Source organism: Wyeomyia smithii, chromosome 1, assembly GCF_029784165.1.
Source record: "Wyeomyia smithii strain HCP4-BCI-WySm-NY-G18 chromosome 1, ASM2978416v1, whole genome shotgun sequence".
NCBI lineage: Eukaryota > Metazoa > Arthropoda > Insecta > Diptera > Culicidae > Wyeomyia > Wyeomyia smithii.
This window is the reverse complement of record NC_073694.1, coordinates 163,722,612-163,729,089: the sequence shown is the minus strand read 5'-3', so window position 1 is coordinate 163,729,089 and position 6,478 is coordinate 163,722,612.

The following is a 6,478-nucleotide window of genomic DNA, read 5'->3' as shown; positions in this document are numbered from 1 at the left end:
ATCATTTGAAATTGTGCATGAATTCGTGTAATAATCCTCGCACTGTTAACTTTCGTGGATCAGTAGCCAGATCAGTACCCTATCACAAATACTTACTCCTTCATACAATACCTTTGGATGATACAGGAAATTCCTAGGTCTCTGAAAGCAACAAATGTTATAACAACATTCTTATGATCCTTAGTCGATTAATCGTGATGGGGGTGATCAGTTACATGGTTGATTAAAAAAAATGTGAGTTGCACACTGCGATTCCCGGCCTCCATGTTCCATTTCTCTCTTCTATTTTGCAGTTTGCAGTTTTTTTTTAATTAAACCACACTGTACCAATTTGTCGAGTGGAAAACTCAACCTCGAAGAAACATTGAACATACCCCAACATGGCTTAAGCTCTAGAAAATCAGGACTTCTCAGGATCATAAATTGGAGTGAAATTCAAAAGTAAAAGTCCTTGCTCAAGTTAACGATCGAATGATTCCTCGTTGGTTTCTGCGGTTACTTTAAGATTTGACTGTTTGAGGGTTATCACGTGTTCGACTACAAATTTGCAAAGGCGGAATCAGTTCGGAAGAATCGGAAACAGTTGATGCGTTTTTTGTCAAAACACTATTTAATGCAAAACAGCAACCATGAGACAACAGGTGACGCAATAACTATTAAGATGTAATATGCCTTTGAAAGTTCGAAGTTGACCACGTGGTGGCTCGAAGTCGACAGTTTGTGGCTTCAACACAACCATAACTATTCGCGTGTCTCATCCCAGATTCCTGCACTTTAAAGGCTAGTTGCAACCAAGGCGTAAATTCCAGAAAACCGCGCACAACGCCATGCCTTACCGAACTGGAATGCCATTGTACTTTCGATTTCATACCAAAAAGTCCTCTCACCTCGCCGAGAAGATGAAAAGTAGAATCGTTTGCATCAGCTGCTTGCTGGTGCTTTTTGGCTGCGTTGACCTTGCAGAAAATATGTCAATCTGTTGCTATGCGGTACCGGCTCACGATACTGGTCGTGCCCCGCGCTTCAACCGAGACAACTTTTAACCAGTATTCGAATAAAAAATACGTTCAGTTCCAAACTGCAGTCCACGGTGTAAGAACTGCATCAGATTCGTAACAGGTGATGTGGTTTCATATTGAATTAAATAAAATAAAAAAAAGACTTCAGGATGTTTTTCCTAATAAATCATTAAAATGGTTGATAGCCTAACAACTCTTATACCACACATTTTTAGTTTTTTTACCATCGAATAATTTTCATTCGCAGAAAAAAAATCATCAGAAAACAAATATTTTGAAAAATGTTTGAATTAGAATTTTTATAAAAAAATTAATCTACCATGAAAAAATTATTTTTCATTTCTCCATCCTGGACTTTTTTTAGAAAGTTGCGTATTAACGTCAAGTTTCTTAAAAAAAAATAAAAATAAATTAACTCTTTGTTTTTTTATTGAAATTTAATGTTTATTATTAATTTTTTTTGGTTAAACAAATTTTTTTTTTGTACAGTGTATATTTTTTATAGTGCATTTTTAACTCCCTACAACTCATTCTCAGACAGTTTTTCATACAACCAACGGTTTCTGGGCTACAATGCTTCGAATAAAACCTATGCCAAAAGGCATACGCCCTTTTAGAATGTAACTCATGGGTGTAAAAAATCTCTCCATCTGTGAAAAATGCTCAGTTTGCTAAGCCAAATACGTGTGCAAAGTTTCATTCAAATCAAAAATGGTCGATATTCGACCCTCGGTCATTTGGCGCGATCTTGCTCTACAATGTTCCATAGACAAAAATCAAAAAAGTGGATTTCTTATTGAACCAATTCTATATGCTGGTATGTTTTATACATGTTTGAGACATACTGTAATGATACTATTAACCCATACGATTGTGAATCACATCTACTGTAACGTGGTTTCTACTATTCAAGCGACACATTATTTTTTAAAGAATTTCTTAGTTTTCAAATTGATTTTTTAATATACTCTATATCTTCTCAAGGTAAAACCAAAATGGAAATGGTAGAGGCATTTAACTTCTACATTTCAAATGTTACTGTTCAGACATAACCTAACATATTTGGAAGTTAAAGGCTTCTTGGTCATGCTTCTTCATGCTTAGAGAAAAAAGAAATCGAAATCGAAAGTATGATTTAAAATCGATCGTCAAAAAAAATACCCCGAAGTATCTCTCTGAATTTCACTTTTCCCCTTATTTGGAGTATCCTCCAAACTTTGGAAGTGATTGCGATTGCTCAAGTTTGCTCTTTCAACCGGAATTCGCGTTTTCGAATGATACCTTTGGAACCAAGAGTGAGCAATTTATCGTATATCTGTCCCTTATTATTATGTATAACACGTAACTTGTGTGTAAAACATATAAAAGATTCCTGGATTGATGATGTCTAAATGTTTCGCAACAGTGAACGGTATATGAATAAACATAATTAAACGGGAATTAAATAAAAATAATAATAAAAACTAATTGTTATGGCATTTAGGTCACTTTTTCATCGACTAGAAAATATTTGAATTTGCTTTTCATGCCTTTTATCTTGAAATGGATATTATTCTTAAAAAAATATCATTTTATGCTTCTGTACAAAACATGGCGTTTGAGACATATTTGCGATTACGTATTTGACATTCGTCAATTATGCAAATAGTAGCACTTTGAATTTCGCATATCATTTGAAATTGTGCATGAATTCGTGTAATAATCCTCGCACTGTTAACTTTCGTGGATCAGTAGCCAGATCAGTACCCTATCACAAATACTTACTCCTTCATACAATACCTTTGGATGATACAGGAAATTCCTAGGTCTCTGAAAGCAACAAATGTTATAACAACATTCTTATGATCCTTAGTCGATTAATCGTGATGGGGGTGATCAGTTACATGGTTGATTAAAAAAAATGTGAGTTGCACACTGCGATTCCCGGCCTCCATGTTCCATTTCTCTCTTCTATTTTGCAGTTTGCAGTTTTTTTTTAATTAAACCACACTGTACCAATTTGTCGAGTGGAAAACTCAACCTCGAAGAAACATTGAACATACCCCAACATGGCTTAAGCTCTAGAAAATCAGGACTTCTCAGGATCATAAATTGGAGTGAAATTCAAAAGTAAAAGTCCTTGCTCAAGTTAACGATCGAATGATTCCTCGTTGGTTTCTGCGGTTACTTTAAGATTTGACTGTTTGAGGGTTATCACGTGTTCGACTACAAATTTGCAAAGGCGGAATCAGTTCGGAAGAATCGGAAACAGTTGATGCGTTTTTTGTCAAAACACTATTTAATGCAAAACAGCAACCATGAGACAACAGGTGACGCAATAACTATTAAGATGTAATATGCCTTTGAAAGTTCGAAGTTGACCACGTGGTGGCTCGAAGTCGACAGTTTGTGGCTTCAACACAACCATAACTATTCGCGTGTCTCATCCCAGATTCCTGCACTTTAAAGGCTAGTTGCAACCAAGGCGTAAATTCCAGAAAACCGCGCACAACGCCATGCCTTACCGAACTGGAATGCCATTGTACTTTCGATTTCATACCAAAAAGTCCTCTCACCTCGCCGAGAAGATGAAAAGTAGAATCGTTTGCATCAGCTGCTTGCTGGTGCTTTTTGGCTGCGTTGACCTTGCAGAAAATATGTCAATCTGTTGCTATGCGGTACCGGCTCACGATACTGGTCGTGCCCCGCGCTTCAACCGAGACAACTTTTAACCAGTATTCGAATAAAAAATACGTTCAGTTCCAAACTGCAGTCCACGGTGTAAGAACTGCATCAGATTCGTAACAGGTGATGTGGTTTCATATTGAATTAAATAAAATAAAAAAAAGACTTCAGGATGTTTTTCCTAATAAATCATTAAAATGGTTGATAGCCTAACAACTCTTATACCACACATTTTTAGTTTTTTTACCATCGAATAATTTTCATTCGCAGAAAGCACAGAAAAAAATCATCGTTCAAGGGTCGGGTAAAATCAGCACTTAAATGATACAAGTTTACGAAAAAGTATTAACATTGAGATCGTGTGAATCACTTCAGTTTTCCAGGAAACAAATCCATTCAATCTATTGGAAATGCGCTATTATTCGATATATTTATGATAAATGACGATTTATGAATTGAAAAATATCAGTCACAGCTATTTTAGGAATGTAAATAACGATATTTCAGGTTAAAAATTATTCATTCTAACACACGAGTTGAAGTTTCCTAATTTGTTCTCATTTAATTATCGTTAGATCGATTTTAATTCGGTTTGCTGCAGAAGGTCAAAAACTACCAAATTTGATTGAGTATTTATTAAGTTAAAGGATTTTTTCGAAAATATGTAAAATTGCACCGTGTATGCAAGGGTTAACTTTGACAGGTACGTGAATCTAGCAAAAGTAGTATTTCAGGACACGTAAATATCACCTAGTGTAGAGTAAGTCAGATCAGTATCTTTTGATCAGTATTATTTATCAAGAATTTTCAGGTGATCAACTTCACCCCACCCCATTCTAGTGTACCACATTTACTACAGTTGCGGCATAACAGTAAAACGTGGCACCGGTTTTTCATAAGTTGTCTGGTGCTGACCATGTTTGTGGATGAGGACTGAAAGGCAAATTCTTCAACTACATCTTAATCAATAAATATACACCGACAAATGATAAAATTGGCATCATCAAGGACGAGCTCTGCGATAGGATCAAACGGGTCTATGACGAGAGTCCAAAACACGATGTGGAAATTGTTATTAGAGATACTTTTGCACAGGTTGAACGAATTTTCTCATCCAGTCCACAATAGTTCGAATCTAGGGGGAAAGTTGGAGTAAGAGCTCGCTATCAATATTCTAGAGAAAAACTTGCTTCTACAAAGTTGTTTCATACGGTGAAGCGCTTATTATAATGTCAAACTTTCGATGAAATCAGAAGTCTAACTTTTGCTATCTTTAAAAATTATCGATTTATATTGAAAAAAAAAAACTCTAACTTTTTTATTTAAATTTTCACATTAAAACTAATATTTTGCAATGGTGGAATCTTTATTATCTGTATTCATATTCATATTGACGTTGTTCATCAAAAAACGCCCTTTCCATTTGTTTGTCGTTCTTTTTTATGTTTGGCCCATAAAAGATATCTCTTGGACTTGTTTGGAAGGGCACATTTGATTGCACATATGGAGAAAATTGTAAAAATATATTACTTTTGCATATTTGAGTAAATTCAATCTGAAAACAGCCGTACTAATAGAGGGTGACTATAAAAATGTTTTTTCGATTTATTTTATTTTAAAAATTTATAACTGTCGAATGAGTTGAACGATTCTTGATCTGTTTGTTTCAAATAAAAGATAGTTATTTCTAGTTTAAAAAATACCGAGAAATCATATGTAAAAGTACGCAGATTTTCGGAAAATGTAAAATTATAAATTTTATCATATGTTCAAATTTATTTCACTCAAAAATGAAAAATAAATTAAAAAATGAATTTTTGGCCATATAGTCAAAGATACTGGGCCAAAACAAATGGAGCTGACAACTGCCAGTTCCGACCAGAAGCAGAAGAAGAAAAATAATTTTTTTTTTCGATTTTTTCCCAATAGGTTTAGGTTCTGTTCAAAATGAGTCCAAGAGATTTTTTTTTGTTGGCCCCAGAAAAAACCGACAAACAAATTTTTATAAAAAGCATTTTAATAAAAAACATCAATAACTTTGAATAGGATTGAGATATTTATGATTTCAACTTTTCCAAATGTTCGTCTTTGAAAACTCTAGAACTCGCCCGAAGACAGTTTTGATGTGAAAATTGAATTCAAAGCGGTCAAGTAGAAAAATGTCTTTTCGGTTATTCTTAAAGATAGAATTAAACTTTTTCTGCGAAGTTGCCTAATATAATCTGGACTACAACGCTACAACAGAGCAAACAATCTCTCTATCTACAAAAGATAAAATTTTAATAATATAAAAATCAGGCGCTTCACCATATGTAACAACTTTGTAGAAGAAAATAATTCTCTCGAATATTACTATCGAACTATACATTCAAATTCTCTCTAAGTTCGGTTTCTGGACGATTGTGCAACACTGGGTGACATATCATTCATATGTTGACAAATGATTACGGCATAAGATTGATAAACCTTACCATGGCCAGGGGAATGCCTGTTCGGAAGCACACCGAGAGACATTCAAATGATGAATCCTTCTTCAGATCGATAATTTGCAAGAAAGAAATAGGTATGACGAGTGTAGCAGGAAGTCAGTGTACCAACTGGTTTGATGCGGACTGACAGACAAGAAGAACCAGGTCAGGAGTCGCATGCCCACCGTGGCGGTGATTCAACGCGTCAGAAGGATACTCGCTGGCTAACCGACTGTTGCTTTTTCAAGCTGTGTAGCCAACACAGGAGGCGGGTAAAACAGCTAATGGAAAGCAGAAAAAAATGGAAGACCTGGATCTGGTTTAATG